The sequence below is a fragment of the Manis pentadactyla genome, chromosome 11 (genome assembly GCF_030020395.1).
Source record: "Manis pentadactyla isolate mManPen7 chromosome 11, mManPen7.hap1, whole genome shotgun sequence".
Taxonomy (NCBI): domain Eukaryota; kingdom Metazoa; phylum Chordata; class Mammalia; order Pholidota; family Manidae; genus Manis; species Manis pentadactyla.
The window spans coordinates 118,104,706-118,123,231 of NC_080029.1; the positions used below are offsets into that span (position 1 = coordinate 118,104,706).

Genomic DNA, 18,526 nt, shown 5'->3' on the forward strand with positions numbered 1-18,526 from the left:
TTGGGGAGGCAAGTGGATTTATTTAAAATAAAATAAATGCATGCATTTAAAATAAACACACTTAAATTTATTTAAAATTAAATACCTCTAATAACTTTCTACCATCTTCCAATAGCCCAGAAGCACAGGATAATTGATCTGCTCAAGTCTAGAGTGGATGGACCAGATCAGGGTTGCCAGATGAAGCAAATAAAAATACAGGATGTGCAGTTGCATTTGAATTTCAGATAAACAGTGAATGTTCTCTTTGGGACGTATTTATACTAAAAAATAATTTGTTGTTGATCTGAAATTCAAATTTTAACTAAGTGTCATCTATTTGATCTGGCAATCCTGACTCGATGCCATTTGGGAATGGGAGAGAATGGCAGCTAGTTTGTGGGGGGGCGGGGATCCCAGGAACAGGTCCTTGGAGTCCTGTTAACTAGAAGAGCAAGACGAAGCAGGAGACCCAGACAGGAAGGTGGGAGCCACTGCAGGCTCTGAGCAGGTGGGGGGTGATGTGGTGATGTGCTTCTTTTCTTAAGGATCATTCTGACAAGCACGTGCAGAATAAGCTGAAGGGAGAAGCAGCTGCTTAGGAGGGCTGGCACGGGGCAGCTGGGAGGACACGGCGGTGCGCCAGGGGCTGCGTGGCAGAGGTGGCGGGCAGTGGTGCTGGGGATGTGCTCTGGGTGTGGACGTGGCTTCCGCGTCTGCCCCCTCAAACACTCACCCTCAGTTTCCACCCCAGGCCGGCTTCCGTTCTTTCCCTCCCCCTCCGTGTGTCCTCCTCAGCCGCCTGTCACCTGACTGGGCTGTCCCTGCTCTGCTCTGGCAGCCGGTCCACACGGGGAAGAGAGAGGGGAGTCACTTGGATTTTATTTCCCACCCCAAGCCTCCATCCCCCAGAAGGCACAGCCAAGTGGTCGGAGGGCAGCTTTCCCGAGAGAAGAGCCCCCTTGCTCACGGGGCTGAGGGGCAGAGCCGGAAGGGCCCCTGCCTGCAGAAGGCGCCTTTCCCCCCCATCCCCGAGCAGGAGGCCTGCAGGTCTCCCAAGAGGCGGTGGTTCGCCCCTTGACTCCGAGTGGGCAAACAGCCGTTTCAGCCCCAGTTAGCAATCCAGAGCAGAGCTGTACGCAGGCACCCTTGCTAACTGCTTTGCTGGCATTGGCTCGTCTAATGAGGACAAAGACAACAGCACCCCAAGTCCTCCAGACACAGGACCTAGCAACCCGTGGCCCGGAAACGCTCCCCGACCCCTACCTTGGGGCTCTTGCTGCATCTTAGGCTAACTTCCCCTGAGCTGCATCTCGGAAGGAGAAGGAAAAGGCTGATCTTCCTGCTCCAGGTCAGTGGTTTTTCACTGGTTCCCGGCCGAGGCCACCAAGCAGGGGGGTGAGGAGGAGACAGAGAGGCAATGCCAGGAGCCCGTCCCCCACCTCAGCCGCACAGACTCCATTTATCCATATTTTATAAATGGGTGCTCCTTGCCAAATTCTTTTTATTTAGAGCTTCGCTTAGATACTCACCTATGTACAATCTGAAGCCCTATATACATTTGAAGTGGGTGGGCCTGTGGGTAACCCTGTTCTCTGGTATAAAGACTCCCGAGTTCACCTTTCCCAGCCCATCATTGGACCCTTGCTCCATAAGCTTTCATTCCCCTCTTGTCATCCTCCTTGCGACTTTAATCCCTGGGGCCGACTGACCCTCTCTCCGAAGTCCTCTTTATCAGAACCCCGACAGCAGCCACCTAACACGGCGTTGGCTGTGGCTGACATGGCTCCTTTCACAGAGGAGACCCCCGAGATCAGAGCAGCAAACCTGACCGGCTATGGGGAGTCTGCCTCGGATGCCGGCCCCCGGTGAGTTCCCACCGCATCTCCAACCCCAGCGGCCTGCCGGGATCTCTGTCCGAGGCATGGGAGTTCTGGGTCTGTGGCTGGTCTGACTTCTGCTAGAAGAGTCTGCCTCAGAGCTGGGAGCTCCCTGGGCACCATGATCTAGTCAGTGTGCCCAGACGGCCCTGCAGGAAGAAGAATGAGGTTTCTGGGGTCTCAGCCCTGGAGACCAGTCCCGGGTGGACTCCTCCCGCAAGCATCCAGAGGCCGGCCGCCCGGCACCTGTTACGCAGCAGGAGGGACATGTCTGGCCACGTGCGGAGACAGCTCCTGGCCGAGGGCGATGCGCGGTCAATGCTGCCGCTCACCTCCAGCATGCTAAGAGATGCAGAGCTCAGCTCGCAGCAGTCTGTAGAGAACCCATACCCTGTGATTCAACCCTCAGGGACCCAAGAACCACCTAGGTCAGTGGTTCTCACCCTTCACTAGGCATCAGCATCAAAAACACAGATGCTCAAATGGCACCCACAGAAGTGTAGGTGACCTAGGGTGAAGTCTGGGCCTCCTAATTCTTTGAAAACTGCCCCAGTGATTTTCTGAGCAGCCAAAGTTGAGGACCACCATCATCATCAGGTCCAACCCCTCCCTTTCACAGAGGAAGAAATCGAGGCCCAGGGGGAGGAGCTGGTGACACATTAGGATGAGGACCAGGGTCACTGGTCTGGAATCAGGGGTCTTTGTACACCCAAACTGGTGTACCCCAAAATATTCAGCCAGGGTTGTGAGAGGTGCAAAGAGGAAGGAACAACACATACTCTGCTTCCTGGCCTTGGAAGGAGACACTGGCCTTCCCTCCTGCTCTTGAGCCAAGTCTTGTCTCTTGGATTCTTCCCCATGAGTCAATGGAAGGTGATTCTGAAGAGGCCAACAGTTGTTCAGCCTGTTAGCAGTTTTGAACACCAATTGTATGCAGACACTCTTGTTAAATGCTTTGCTGGCATTGTCTCATCTAGAAGATCTGCTGTTTCTAGCCAGAACTGAGCCACTTTCCCCAAGAGAAAAATGCAAATTGGTATCCATTAACAGAGGAATGGCTAAGGAAAATGTGGTTTACATATATAATGGAATATTATTGAGCCATAACCAAGAAAGAAATCCTGTCATTTGCAACAACATGGGTGGACCTTGAGGGCATTACGCTAAATGCAATAAGTCAGGCAGAAAAAGACAAATACTGTATGATCTCACACACATGTGGAATCTAAAAACATCAAACACAGAAACTGAGAATACAGATGGTTGCCAGGGGCTGCAGGGTGGGGTACAGAGGGAAAGGGTCAAAGGGTACAAACTTTCAGTTACAAAATGAATATGTTCCAGGGCTGTAATGTACAGCCTGGTGACAATACTTAATAATACTGTGTTGTGTATTTGAAAGTTGCTAAGAGAGTGGATCTTATATGTTCTCACCATAAAAACAAAATGGTAACTATGTGAGGTGAAGGAGGTATTAACTAACCTGACTGTGGCAAACATTTCACAATCTATATTTGGATCAAGTCATCACATTGCACACCCTAAGTTTGCACAATATTATATGTCAATTATATCTCAATAAAACTGGAAAATGCAAGCTGGGCTTTACCCTACTTTAGTAGCCATGCCCTGCTTAGTGGAATCCAAAAGGTCTTGCTTGCAGATTCTGACAGCCAAGGATCTTCATCCTTGCTCAAGACAGGCAACTCCTGGTCCAACCCCAAGCCCAGCCATGCCTGACCAGAGCTCTGGAAGGTGCACAGCACAGAGCTGTAAGTCAGGACCCCTGAGTTCTAGTCCCAGCTCTACCGTCAAATGCCTGTGGGTCAGGTCATTTCCCTTCTCTGGGCCTCAGTTTCACCACCCATTAAATGGGAGGGTTGGACTCCTTCAGAGATATTCAAATCTGTTTTGTGTAGGACAACACTTTCTTCACAAAATACTGCACACAGAACACACAGATGACCGTGGACCCAGCAGAAGCAGCAGGCGGCCCTCAGAGCTGGGCATGTGCAGCCCTCCCGGCCCACTGAGGATGCTCCCTGGAGCTGGCCAGAGCTTTACTCCATTTGGTCTATAAGGTGCCCCTTGGTTCTGTCACCCTGGGATCTGATGGGAGGAGCGGGGAGTCGGGGAGCACCGGCAGTCAGGTGAGAGACAACCCAGAAAAGAGCAGAATATCTGTGCGGCAGGGTCCAGCGCTCCTTTTCCCCAGAATAATCAGGGAAAGAAATTTCTTATCCATGTGTCATGACTCTAGTGACTGAGGAGGCAGCATGGGAAGGAGGTGACAATGCAGACCAGTGGCACTAGGGTAAGGCACGTCAGCAGGGTCACTGGGCAGGTGGCGTCTGGCAGCACCTTGCTGCACTCCAGATTTCCCCTTGTCTGCGGTGTGTGGGCCGGGGGGCCCCATCCGTGGATCCCATGAATATTCCCATCTGTTTCTGAATCTGTGAAATGCACTCATCAGGCCTGCTGGAGGGATTATAGAAATCCTGCAAAGGGCTCAGAGCAAGGCCTAGCACCTCTCCGGCAGCTACTCCTTGTTAGCTGTGGTTTTCCGTGTTGTTATTTTGTTCCCTTGTGGTTTGCATGCTTCTTTGATTGGGGGGGGCAGGGGAGAGTCATCTAACTCTCAGAGCTGGTGGAAACCTCATCTTAGAGATAAAGAAAGAAAGTGAGGCCCAGAGACAGAAAAGGCCCTGACCAAGTTCACATGGTGAGTCAGAACCAAGCTGGGGCTCCGAGCAAGGCCTCCGGGGGAGCAGCCCCAGCCCCGCAGGCAGAGCACACGGCCTGTTTCCTCCTGCTGCTCAGCCTAGCTCCAGGCTGCATGGACTCGCCCTTCCAAACACCCCCACCCAACCAGCCCACGGCGAGACCACTGACCAATGCGGCGGCCTCGGGTTCCTGAGGCCGGTTCAGCCTCTGCGTTGGAGTTACACTGTAATTGCACTGACTGCCCCCTGGAGAAGGGGGAGCCTGGTGTTTGCCCAAATGAGTCAGGTTTCCAGAGCAGAAGCCTCGGGCAGAGCCACACCGCACGGCCTCAGCCTGGTCTCCCTCCCCACAAACCACTTCCTGCCCCATGCCTGGCACAGCCAGCCTGAGACTCCTGACAGCTGCATGGCCCTGGCCTCTGCTGCCCCACAGGTCCCAGCGCACCCCCGGCCCACTGCACATCCACCCCTGACCCACAGGTGGGGGGGGAATCTGCCTGTCCAGGGTCCAATCTACCTGGGTACCTGAGGCAGTGGAAAACCCCTCCAGGAAAATCCAGTCCCTGTGGCTCAGGAGCCCTCTGTCATTGCCCGCGCCTGTAACTTTGTCCTCAAGTCGTCCTTGTCTGCCTGCAGCCGTGGGAAGAACGGAGCTGCCGGGCTGGCAGCCCCCTGCCCATTCACTGGGGCTGGAGTCCACTCTGTTCACCTTTCCGCAGGAGGCTGCAGGCAGGACAGAAAGAGAACTGGCTTTGGAGTCAGCCAGAGCTGAGCGGGAATCCCAGCTTCACTGCTGCCTTACTGTGGCTTGATTAAGTGACTTAACCTTCCTTAGCCTGAGTTTTCCCACCTGTAAAATGGGGAGCATAATATGGCCCCTTCCTGATGTTTCTGGAGAAGTAACCGAGCTAATATGAAAGCCTACCCTGTGCCCGGCCATAGTAGATGCTCAGGATATACTAGGGTCCTAGTCCTCCACCGCCCAGCTGTCAGTCATCTTGTCACTGACTGATACACTTAGACTCGGAGTGAGCAAACAAATAATGGGCCCTTATCCCCTCACACCCAGAAAGCTGGGGAGAGGCTGGGGTGACAGGGCTGGAGCCCATGACCTCTGGGAGAGATGAGGAAACCTCATTCCTCCCTTCTTCCCAAACCAGTAAAGCAAAATACCAGTGTGATTCAGTTTTTGAAGACACAGACTAAACAAGGCTGGAGAAGAGATTAGGTCTTTGTTTCCCTCAGCTAAAGACAGTTGGAAAAGCAGGGTTGAAAATGCTGAAACCCAGAATTGGCCAACAGAAAATTCGTGGCAGGTTAATTTCCTTATCTAATTGCAGAGTGGAATTCTCTACATGAAGCATAAGATTAAAGGGAGATCAATTTCCTATTTCACCAGGCTAGGGGGAGTTCACAGGAGCCCCATGCCTTTGGGGAGCAGGGAGGCCAGAGTCAGCGAGGAGAAGCAAGGTTTGTCCTGGGGGTGACATGGAGGCGGGACAGGCCACGGGGCCCCTGAGAGCTGAGGGGAGGCACTGAGCTTGCAGCGAGCTTTACCTACTGCAAAGGTCAGTCCAGACGCACTTCTCCTTCTCACAAGCCCTTTGTGTACACCTTCTGTCCTTCCTTCCTTCTAAGAAGTAATCTTTGTTTTGTGCTTACTAAGCACCAGTGCTTCCCTCAGACTCATCCAGTTAATCCCTGAAACAAACCCGTGAGTAGCTGCTACTATTAACCTCATGTCATGGATGAGAAAACTGGAGCACAGAGAAGACAAGTGGTAGAGCCGGTAGGTAGCAGAGCCAGGATTTGAATCTAGGCTCCCTGAAAACCATCTGCCCTTCATTCCTTCCTCTCCAAATATAAGGTTTGCTGACATGGACCGTGGCTGTGCCATGCGGTGTCGGCTGGGTTATTCCCGGCCCCCCGCTGCAGGGGCCCGTCTCAAGCGAGCCCCACCCCGACCACATCCCTCACTTCCACATGCCCCTTGAGGTTCTTCCCAAACTAGAAATATCTTGGGCAAGCTTGGAAAGTTGTCCGTGAGCCCAGTGTGCTGACGCTGGGCAACAGCTGCTGCGGGTGGAAAGAGAGCCAGACCCCGCGGAGAGACCCGCCCGCGCTCTCCCGGGAAGCCTGGCCAGGGCGGGCCGTACGCCGGGCTCCGCGGGGAGGGCTGGGCGCAACAGCCCCGGGCCAGCCAGACCCCCCGCGGCAGGCTGCCGCCGCTGCCTCCTAGGCCTGTGGGTGGGACACGGACCCAGCGAAGGCGGGCCTCACACGAGGAAAGGCTATGGCTTGCCGGCCCACAGCACAATGTGGCAAAGACAGGAAAGGCCTGATAAGACTCCCAGCTGGGGCAGGGATGTGTGAGTGGCTTGTGGGGGGGACCAGCGTCCAGTCCTCTCTCGGGGATGACAAACAGACTTCAGCTGACAGGTCAATGACAATCAGTTGGTCGTGGCTGCCTAGAGATTCAATAAGGATGCCAAAGTCACATCCTGGCTTCTGTGACTGATTAGCAATATCTGCCATGAGTGCAGCATCAGAAAGCGGCAGCATGATCGCATCCCAGAAAGCTCCATCGATGACATGGCATTTAGCACCCTCCCCAACAGGACCACGGCTGCATCTCCACTCCTTTCCCATCCTTCTCACCTCTAGCCACTCCCAGGTGGTTAAGGTTCTCTGACCATATCCTTGAAGACAATACATTGCTATGTGTTTCAGAAAGTCCTTGTACAGCATGTTCCCACTGCCTGCAAAGCCCCTGCATCCTCACCTGCCTAATGAACTCATTTTCCCCCTTCAAAACTCTGTCCTGGCTTGACTACCTCTGATCCCTACCCTGACACAGTTAATCACTTTCTCTGCATTATGTGCTAAAATGATCCCACTTTGCAGACAAGGGCCCAACGCTGGGTGATGTTAGGAACTTGCCCCAGGTTCCCCAGCTGGGCCACGATGGCACTGAGATCTCGGTTTGCCCAATTCCGGAGCCCAGATTTTAATCCCTATGCCATGCTCTCTCTGTATGTATCATACCCTGGTGTAGTTTCGTATTTACAAGTCTGTCTCCCTTTCTAAGCACTTACTTCTTAGGCGGCACAGACCGCCTCTCTCTCTCTCTCTCTCTCGTGCCCTCAGCAGCTAGCCCAGGGCCAGCACACAGGAGGCACTCCTGGCTGAACTGGATTCGACAAGAGTGGTGGAGAACGTGTCCTGCCCCCCTGACGCCATCCCGCTCCTCCTCCCAGGACTCCCCTCAGCCCTGCCTGTCTGATCTGGGCAGCGAATGTTGGACGTGCCTCAGCAGGGCGGGTCCGCTGTGGCTCCCAGGCTGAGCAGATGTGAGTCTTTTCCATGTGGATGGTTTGTCTCCCCAGAGAGATAGTCTCGTACAGAGAAGCACAAAGTATACATCTCTTTGCTTTTACTTTCTTTTGTTATATTTTATTTTATTTTATTTTCTCCATTGCTTTTGCTTCTTACTTATTGAGTGCCTCCATTGTATCAAGCATGGGCTGGGTTCAAGGAGAACATGTGCCCCTCCTAAAGCAGTGTCCTCAAACTGGGCTCTGTGGACAAGCTTCTGGTTTAAAATACGGATTCCCTGACTCCCCTAACCCTCCAGATTCCAATTCCAGCAGGACTGAAGCTCTGTACTGCCCAGCTTTAATGAGACACTTCTGATTCAAATCCAACAACAGTCTCCACGCTATAGAAATCCCCCAGTTGGCACCCTCACCGTCAGCAATGCTGACATCTCAGTGATTAACCAAAGGCCTGGTTGTATGGAGAAGGGGGTGCCCTGGGTGTCCTGGACCCCCTGCTGTGCACAGGGGCCTGGGGATCCTAATCCCAGCTGTTTCTTCTTCAAACCTCACTTAAACATCCCTTCCCAGGGCAGTTCTCTCTGATTCCTCAGGCTGGGTTCACTGCACCCTCACGTCTCCATCCACAGACATGTCCCACTGTGATGGCCTGGTCGTTTGTCTCACACCAACCCTGAACTGTGAGCTCCTTGAGGGGAGAAGCCTCTGATTAACTGAGACACTCTCTTGGCCACAGGCATGTTTGCTGAATTAAATAAAACATTTTAACCTGTCCAGTACAGCCAGGCTTGAAAGCACAGGAGGTGCCTATCTGTCTGGGTTCCAGGTCCAGGGGTCAGAGAGGAGGAAGGGAAGCAGCCGGCACCAGCTCTCCAGTGGGAGAGGACAGGAAGCCTGGCAGAGCCCTTCAGGCGGGACAGGTGGATGTGAGCACGGACGAACTATGGTCTGAAATACAGCCCCAAATTCTGCCCCAGAGACTCCTCAACTGCCCAGGCTAAAAGGGACCCCCAAGAAGTCAGCCCCGTGAGCCCCTGTCATGGCCTTCTCCCTATGACCCCGGGTGCTGGCTGTCTCCTCCACCCAGAGCCTGTTCAGCTGTCGCTTGGCTTCTCCGGCCTGTTACTGAGAGCCGACACCAGCTGGTGATGCAGTGAGCAGGCACGTCCAGCGCCAGCACCCGAACTCCAAGGAGAGAGGCAATGCTGCAGGCCTTGGAGCCAGACAGATCTGGCTTCCCTGAGGCCGCTCCGCTATCCGTGTGCCTTTAGATGTAAGACATACCTCTCTGGGCCTCACTTCTCTCCCCGATAACACAGAGGTTCCCACACCTACACCTCCCAGGCTGTGGGGAGAAATACATGACAGAGCAACTCTTGAGGGCCGAGGACTTCTTCCCTGCCTCACTGTGACTGTGCCCCACCTCTTGTCCTGGGACCTTCCCAATACTGGATACCCGCCCACCTGAATGCCTTCTTTCAGCAGAAGCTTCCTTCATTAGGTCAGCCTGCCACTGCCAGGCTCTGGTCAGAGCAGACCTCCTGTCCATGCTGCTGAGATGACTCATAATTCCCTCAAGGCTCAGATACATCTCTTCCAAGTTGTGGGAAGCCCCAGGAAGTTCTGAGATCCATGGGCATGCACTGGGCATCATGACCCCTCTGTAACCTGGTCACATTCCCAGGGACAGCCCCTCCCGATGGGCTTCAGGAGAAAGGCACCCTCTCTTCAGCATTCCCTGGGGAAGCACACAACCTTTATGCCAGGGAGCTCCCCAGGGCAGCTGGGACTCCAGGGTGGGAGGGACCTTGCTGACACACACACATCTGATGAGCGGGCACAGCAAAGGCCCTGTGGTGGCCAAAGGAGACCCTGTCCCTCCACCAGCAGGGAGAGTGACAGACAGACCCCTTTTCTTCACAGAGCTGTGGTGGGCAGACAATACATCAAAGTGAGATCACAGAATGTAGAGGAGTGTGGCTCCGGAAAGGATTCACAGAGAGGAGCCATGCACTGGGCTCAGGCAACAGACATCATTGACTCATGGCCCCTCACGCCGCTCCTAAGAGAAAGACGCTGCTGCAAGCCCTGTTTTACACATGGGGACCCTGAGGGGTAGACCATGTGAGCTACCTGAACCTGGCATGGGATGAATCAGGGAACATGCAAGATCAAGACCTGCCAGGTTCGACTCCAAAGCCTTCTTCCCCCAAAGCTCAAGCAAAGGGACGAGGTTCTTATGGGGTGGATGCGATCTTCCAGCTCCCCCATCAGCAAACTCCACCCCACCTGCCCCTAAATAGGTCTCACCCAGATCCAAGTGAGGAGAGTCTGAGTCCCCAAGCTAGCAGGCCAGGACCTGACCCCGTCACCCCGAGGCTGTCAGCAACTGCCGCTCCTGCGGGAAGCCACATAACTCACAGCCCAGGCCTTAGCGGCACAGGGTCTGAGGTTTGAGCCTCCAGCTGTGTGACTTGAAGTAAGTCACTTCACCTCTCTGAACATCAATTTCCCCACCTGTGAAATTGGGAAAGGAATCCTTTAGCTCACAGGATCATTGTACAAATTACATGAAATGACATTATATGAAGTATCTGGCACATACTGCTCAGTCAATGCTAGTTTTCCCATGAGTTCCCACAAGATAACACTCCTTCCATCAAACGCACTATTCCCCACCATAAGCTGTCTGTTTTCTTCCAGTACCTTATCTCTCACCAGGAAGAGAGAGAATTATCTCTGGGCAGGAGAGAGGAAATAGCTAGGTAGGACCCGGCTGTCTCTGTACATTAGTTTAAATTTTTATGAAATGAGGAAATTCTCTCTCCCACTTCCAAGTTCCTGGGATAAATGAAGCCAGGAGGAAAATACTCATTGCTCCTCTCAGGGGGGCCCATGGGCAGGAAAAGCAGGTAGTCCCTGATGCCCACTGGTCCCAGGCCTGCCAGAGAAGAGGGGACCCTTTTTCCTCTAATGCCAGGGGTAAGAGGTGGAAATCGCACTCATTTTCATACAAGGGGGCTCACACCAAAATGTACTTCTAGACTCTAGGAACATCCAGGATTTGAAAAGCCAAATGTACAGAGCAATTCCATCATGAGACAGAGAGGCACCAGCTCCCAATTCAAGGGAGAGGCCCCAAGAGCATGCATATAAATGCTTGGAGATCCTCCAGATGTCAGAGGCACTCACAGCCTCCTTGAAATATCCTTCTGATTATTCCATCAGGCCAAACGTCTTGACAATGTTCACCAGCGATCTTGAATCTTGTAGGCCCTGCCTGTACAGATGTGGCTTCCAAGATCAAACAAAACAGCCTTTTACAGAAACTTGCAAGAAATTATTCCTTGTCTGGGGGCGGCAGACAACTAGAGGCATCCAACTGAGAGGATAGCCAGGTGCTGCATTTCAGGCCCTCTTTGCAAGATCCCTCTCATCCCCTGGACAGACCTGAGTCAGCATGACCACGAGGTGTCTAGGGTGGGGAATATGGGCAGGGAAGACAAAGGGCCATGTTAGCTGCTGGTACTTCAAGAGCTCCAGGCTCCCCGACACATCCCAGAGCCACCAAACCCCTTCCAAGGGAGTTGTTGGGCCTGGCTCTGGAGCCACACTGCTTTCAGATCCCAGTACTGTCACTGGCTGTGCAACCTTGAGCATGGCAATGAACTTCACAAAGCCTCAGTTTTGTTCTGGGGAAACGAGGACAGTAAAACTCCCCCACTAGCTGTAGAATGGATTACACAGTGTGGCAGGGCCTGAGGTGTTCTTGGAGATGGATACCTGACATCTGTTTACGATAGCCCTCCTGGGCAAGGAGAAGGGGTTCTACCTACCTCTACTTCCTGCTTCTCTTCTTACTCTCCCAAGACCACAGTGGCTATCAATGTCCCCTTGGGGGGCTTCTTTGCCATGGCTGCCCTGTCCTCAATATCCACTTCACCTGGATGCCACCTGGGTCCTCTGTCAACCCCTGGCCTCAACCCATATTCAGAGAGCACTGGAGATGCCCCAGCACAAGCCTGGTGGGCAGAAAGAAAGGCTCAGACCCGCGGGCAGAGACCAAGCCGAGCTTGATGGGAAGTTAGAGCCCAACGGAAGCAGACACAGGTCATCAGGGACAAAGAGACCTTGCAACCCGGTTCCAGTCCCAGCTCTGCTCCCGACCTGCTGAGTGACCTTGGGCAAACCCCTCTCCACGCTGGGTCTGAGGACACCCCACACCCACCATGGGCCCAAGAGGGCAAGGCCAGGATAGCACAGCTCTCCCTGCTCTGCTTTATATACTGAACTCCAGCGGTATTTTCACTTGAGGAAAACCAGCTCTTGCAAACCATTCCACCAAACATCCTGGGCATCTGCCCAGAGCCCAGGCCCAGTAAGGAGGAGGTGGTCAATTAAGTCCCTAAATGAATAAAGGGAAAGAGAGGACTGCTAAGGGGGGACGAATGAGCCCTGACAGAGGGCAGAACAAGGAAAAAGAAGAAAAATTGGTAAGCCAGAAGCAGGTGAAGGGCAGGCCAGGAAGAGGAAAAGGGATTAAAAGAGGGGGTACGGGCTCCAGGGTCCCCCTGCACCAGCCTGGGCATGACCTGGAGGCCAGGAGGAGCATCTTTCCCTGGCCTGTCAGCTCCGCGTCTTCTGCTCTGAATATCTGATGGTCCCGCTTCCCTGTCGGGAGAGGAGAGAGGGTTGGGGGAGCAGAGCCAGTAATGAGCCCCCCGGGTCTTCTCATGCACTAGCCATGCCTGCACCCGGGAACCAGCTGGGGCCTCCCCCCTCGACTCTACCCGCTCCACCCAAGTGCTGCTTGTTTATTCCAAGTGAAGCTGGCAGCACAGGAGCCTCGGGCTTTGCATGGCTAATGGCCTGGGCTGGGGAGCTCCATCCCACCCGTGATCCTGCCAGACCCTCAGCTAACTACTCAGTCCACCCAGCATTTTTCTCCTGGCAGAAAAGCCTCTGGAGAGGTCTCAGTACTCAACTGTGACAGGCACTGGCACCTGCCCTCTCTGTGGTCTGGGAAACAGGCAGACCCATGCCACAGATAAGGACAGTAAGGTCCCAGGAGGGCAGCTTGCTCAAGTCCACGTAGCTGCTTGGGTAGAAACAGCACTGGAGCCGGAGTCTTCTGATCCCAGAACCAGGGCTCTTTCCAACAAAAATGACCCCTTCATACCAGATAGCCTTTCTGTCATTCGTTTGCATCACAAGGTGAAAAAGGAACAGCCAGAACAGATGGCCTGAGACAGTGATTCTCAGACGGCCAATCAAAGGCCAGAAGGGGCCATTCAACTGTCAAGGCAGAGAACTTGCCCCAAGTCATCAGCAGGGAGGACTCACTCATTCCTCTCCCAACGCGGTCCCCAGGGCTGCTGTGCTCTTTGCTGAGAAGACGTCAGAGGGATGGACGTTGGGGTTCCTGACCTCGAGGAGCTGGCAGGGTTAAGGAGGGGGTAGAGTAATGTCACTTTCTGCAGGAAGGTTCCCTGATCCGCCAGCCCAGGCCAAGACTTAGGGGAACACTCTCCTGGTACCCTGTGCTTTTCCTTGGCATGAGTCACAGGCCTCACTGTATGTTGGTGGGATTATCCATTTGAAGTCTCTGTCCCTTTTCTAGAGTATGTTGGCACCAGGTTGGCTTGGCCCAGAACCGAGTCTGGCACATGGAGATGCCCATAAATACTTGTTCAGTGAATGAGTACATGGACGGTTGGATGGACAAATGGCTGTTGAAGAAGTCAGTAAAGTGGGAGGTCAGAGGATAGAGAAAGAAGAATATCAACTCAAAAGCCCAAGGGAGAGAGTAAAAGAGAAAGCTTCCGTATACATGTAGGTGGGGGAAATTAGAAAACCAGTTGCTAATATTGCAGCAGAACCTATTAGAGAGACAAGCCCAGGGCCACAGGGAGAGAACCGTCAGGAGACCAGGGTCAGTGTCCACCACGTCCCCAGTTTGCTGGGAGCCTTGCTCAGGGTCCTGAGCCATCTGAGCCTCAGTCATTTCTGCCACAAACTGGGGAGATGCGGTTGACTCTGTCCACCTTACAGCCCTTTTGATTCCGAAAACCCCACAACTAGGCCCGGCCAGCAGCTCTCAAGGCTTCCTCTCTCAGACCAAAAGCCCCAGCTCCCCCTGCCCCCAAGCCCTGAACCCCTGGCGGGGCTGACCTTGAAGTGTCCCACCGGCTGCAGAACCCTGCATGACTTCCCCTGAATTACCCCAAGCCCTCTTGGGGCCTCTGGGGCCAGCCATGCCTTGCTCACAGCCACAAGGCCCGCCTCTCCTGAAGCTTGGTTCTGCAACTTTGGGCAAGTCACTGGGAGCCTCGGGTTCCCACGTGTGCCATGCGAAAGCAGCTGTGCACCCCCCGCCCCCACCCTCCCACCCCAGAGTTACTGGGAACTCTAGTAGAATTGGGTTTGTGCAAGAACTTAGTGTCAGTGAAGTTCTGCCTGCAAAGATAAGCGTTAGGATAAAGGGATTTGTCTTTTAGCCATCCTCTCCTCTCAAGCTCTCTCTCACTCCCATAAATGCTCTATGTCCTGGGGTCCCCTCCTCTTAAATAACCCTAGTGTCAGTGACAGCAGCGTGTTACTTCCTTCCCTGGGGGTGAAATCCTCTGAAAGCCAAATATAGGCTCTCTAATGGGTGTGGGAGAGGAGGGGTGGGGGTGGGGTTTCCTGCCAGTACTGGAAGGAGCAGGCCCGCCCAGGAGCCACCCATTCAGCCTGCTCCTCAGCAAGGCCCTGTGTCCAAACACCACACACGACCTACAGGAGTCATCCCCAAATGCCAGCACCTGAACCATGGTGGGGCTGCCCTGGGTGGCCAAAAAGGCAGAGCTACAAAGCTAGAATGTTCCACAGGGTACCTCTCATCCACCCCTCACCACACAGACAGGGTCTCAAGAGAGCTGTGTGCTGCCCAGTAGCATCCTGTGAGTCAATCTCAGGTCCCTGACTCCTTTAACTGCACACCCTGCCGCCCAAGACACTTACCTGCTGCTCCCAGGCCACGTGATGAGGGATATGACTGTGATGGTGGTGAGCAGCCCAGCTGGGTTCAGCCTCAGCTGGAGCATCTGAGGGGCTGGGGGATGCAGAGCTGACTAGGCACCCCCCACCATGGTAAGGGTTCCAGGTATCCCAGGCCTCCATTAGAAGGGCTTGGATTTGGAACCCAAATTTAAGCTTGGCTGTTAGCTGGTGGCAAAAGAATTCCTGGCAAAAATTGAACACCCTAATCCTTAATAAAGTGCCAGCCCCTTTGCTTTGCAGCTCTTAGCTTCCCCCCAAACCCAGAATAACCCTCTAGTTTGGCCCTGGATGCCAAAACCTCTTGCTGGTGACCACAGGTTTGCATCACCAGGCTCCGACATTCACACATTCCGGGACCGTCTGGACAGCAAGATGGGCAGTGGGCACAGACCAGAGGTGACTGAATGACCCAGGCAGTCGAGTCCCGGAGGAGACCGCTCTGTCCCCAGTCTTCTGCAGCCCTGCGGGACTTCCCCGGACCTGCCCTCTGAGGCCAAGAGCAGTCCTCCTCTCATCCATTACCTCTGTTTGTGCAGACCCACCCAAAGTGAGTAATTCTGAAAGGCAGAGTCAGCCCAGGGATACATGAGTAATTCAGGCCTTCCCTTGGGGATGTTAATGGGGAAAGCAATCCGAATAAAGAATCCACAGGTGTGGCTGACTAATACTACCCTGGTGGGGGTGGGGGTAAGAAGAGGTAGGAAGGATTGCTTTGTACCCATCTTGCTAACCCCAAACAGAGGGAGAACTCTCAGACAGTTGACCAACCCATGACACCAGATCTGAAGGCAGTTACAGAGAAGAGCCAGGGGGCTGCCGGGGAGTTCCCTCCCACCCCCACCGGCAGAAAGGACTTGCACAATCCATCAAGCATCGGGAGGTTAAGCACAGAACACAGCCCCCAGAGTCAGAAGGACTTTCCAGGCCAGGTGGCCCCTTGGGGTATGCAAATGCATGCAGACTGACCTGTGAGTGGGCATTCAGCCCTCGGCGGGTCACCTGCTGAGGGACTTCTGTGGAACAGAGCTGTGCTTGCAGCCAGAGCCCAGAGCAGCATCTAATGGTCTCCTGCTCGCAATTCCCAGGGGGGCTTGGAGGAACTCCAGAGACTGCGGCGGGTCTGGCCTCCTGGACCCTGCCTTGGTAGGTGAGCCGTTCCACCTCAGCCGCCAGAGAAATGCTAGGGGGAAGGGAGTGGCTGTGTGGAGCAAGGCCAGCCGGCAGAGTGCAGGCAGTTGCCCATGGCAGACTCCACGCCTGTGGGTTTTAGCAAAAGAGGAATCATGAGATAGTAATAGGAAGCAGATTACAGGAAGAGGGCCCAGAACCAGTCGTCCCCGGTGTCCGCACGGTAGCGGCCCTAGATCCCTAACAGAGGCCATGCAGAGCAGCAGGTCCTGGATGAAGGGCTGGTATTCCCGCTGTGCCCAAGTGTCGGCTGCCATCATCCCCTCGGTCCGGCCAGGCACCTGTGCTGGGCGTTGCAGGCCTCATCCGTGCCTCGGACAGGGTCTCTCTCCCAGCAGGGACTGTCGGAGGCACATGTACAACCTGAATCAGGCCAGATCTCAAACTCAGGCCTTCAGATGCCAAGGACAGCACTCTCGATGTTGGTCATCCTCTGCTGTTTGTGCAGACAGCATGAAGCTGGGTGTCAATCCTGCCAGGCTCTGAGTGGATTTCAATGGAGGGGCAGGGGTTTGATATTTAATCAGCATGTGATGTGAGTTGGGCACAGTAAACAAGGTGTCTCAGCTGCTCACAGTGGTCTTAGGAAGTAGGAATTAAGAACTGAGATTCAGAAAGGGTAAGTGACCTGCTGAAGCCACACAGCTAGGAATTAGAATGACCTACAAGCCAGTGGAGAGCAAGGGGACATGGGTGGGCGGAGGTTAGAGTGGGTGCCCGGGGTAGCATGCGCTTCCAGCTGCCGGCCCCCGGCCTCGTTCTTGCCCCTCCCACTCACAGCCTGCGTGCTCTCACCCCCACCCCCACCACCAACACACAGACACAGGTTCCTAGTGCAGGGCGCACCTAGGCCCAGCAGGCCCTTGGAAGAGGAGGGGAAGGGACCTCATCCTTCACAAGCCCCTCCCCAGCTCCTCCCTCCCTCCCCCAGCCCGCTGCAGCATCTGCTTCCCCGGCATCAGCATCAAAGATTCATCAAAGCTGAGGCCCAGCAAAGCGGGTGCTCCACATCTCTAAATGTGCACCTTCCCAATGAAAAATTCAGTGGAAAACGCAGGGAGTTAAAGTGCAGGGGTGGGGTGGGGGGAACAGGTTCAGGAAGGAAGGAAAAGAAAAGAGAGCTGACTCTGAGTTGTGATTCTACTGAGTCTACCCACATTTACTGAGCATCTGCCTTACTGATCCAGGCACAGAGGCAGGGCCAAGGAATACAGTCACCCAGGTTGTGCACTGCACAACTCCAGGGACTCCATCCCCAGAGACAGCAGAGGTGGTTCTGCAGAGGAAACAAAGCTAGCTCCTGTCCATATGGTGTGGGAGTCAGAGGCCCAGGGACCCACGTCTGCTCCCAAACTCATACATTAGTTATCTAGCATCCTTGAGTCTTAGATGTCCTGTGTCCAAACTAGGTGGGGAGGGTGTTTACGATCCTCCCCCTTCTCATTTCCTCTTGTCCCAAGGGAAATGTGCACTTTGTAAACCGTTGTGGTAAAGAGAGAGAAAGCAGATACCTGGTCCTATAGAAAAGGCCAAAAAACGGGTTCAGGAATGAAGAGGAGAAAGGGACATTTCCAACTGGGGAGATCAGGGGAGGTTTCCTGGAGGAGGTGATGTTTGATCTAGGTTGTAAAGGATGAGGAGGAGCTCTAGGGCAAGCCGGTGGGGTGAGTGAGGAGCTGCTGCAGGGCCGGGGAGTAGAACAGGGGGACACAGGCCCGGAGGGAGGGACGACCAGCTTGGGTGGGAAAGGGAATGTCTGGTTTGGTCTGGGAGGAGCCAGGTTGGGAGTGGAAAGGGGGTGGGGCATGGACTCGGTCTGCAGGAAGATGGGAAAAGGTGCCAGGGCAGCTGCAGGGCAGTTCCTGGGTGGCCACAGGTGTGCTGAGGAGTCAGGAGCCTGTGACCTCTGCCCCTCACTGGTCTGGTCACTTTAGAAGAGTCATGGCTCCGCTCAAGCCTCCGTTTCCTCATCCATAAAATGAGGATATCAGGCAAAGTGATCTACAAGTCCCTCTTTGGGCTCACTTGGTGTGTACTCTAGTTCTAAGAAGTTGGTCCTGTTGCCCATGGGGCATCGCAGGAAGCTTAGATTGACAAGACCTGCCCCGGACTTCCCCATTCCCCAGAGGGCACCCCCATCCCTACTCCAGGTGCCCATTTCAAAACAGTCTCCCGATACTGTGCTCCACGGACAGGGAGCCTCGGGGGCACGCACGTGGGCTCTCTGGAGTGAAGCAGCACCTCCCTCCTTGCTGGAGACATGGCTCAGCACGACTCCCACCCCACCCTGCAGACCAGTGGGCAGCACCCACATCTGGAGTGACCCATGGGCGAGCAAACAGCCCTCGCAGCCCTGGTGCCACCAGCTCAGACGCGGGAG

General features: G+C 54.3%; 2 long non-coding RNA genes across 2 annotated transcripts in view; one reads left to right on the forward strand and one right to left on the reverse strand.

Annotated features, from left to right (window-relative positions):
• The first annotated feature begins 816 nt into the window (after nucleotides 1-816).
• Nucleotides 817-8,018, forward strand: LOC130679626 (uncharacterized). Its single transcript, XR_008992661.1, has 2 exons — nucleotides 817-1,330; nucleotides 7,733-8,018. It is a non-coding gene; the product is annotated as an uncharacterized LOC130679626 (long non-coding RNA).
• LOC118923710 (uncharacterized) overlaps nucleotides 1,874-18,526 on the reverse strand; it is a 50,653-nt gene continuing 34,000 nt past the window's right edge. The window contains exon 5 of the long non-coding RNA XR_008992659.1: nucleotides 1,874-2,008. This is a non-coding gene — a long non-coding RNA (uncharacterized LOC118923710). The remainder of the gene's footprint in view (nucleotides 2,009-18,526) is intronic.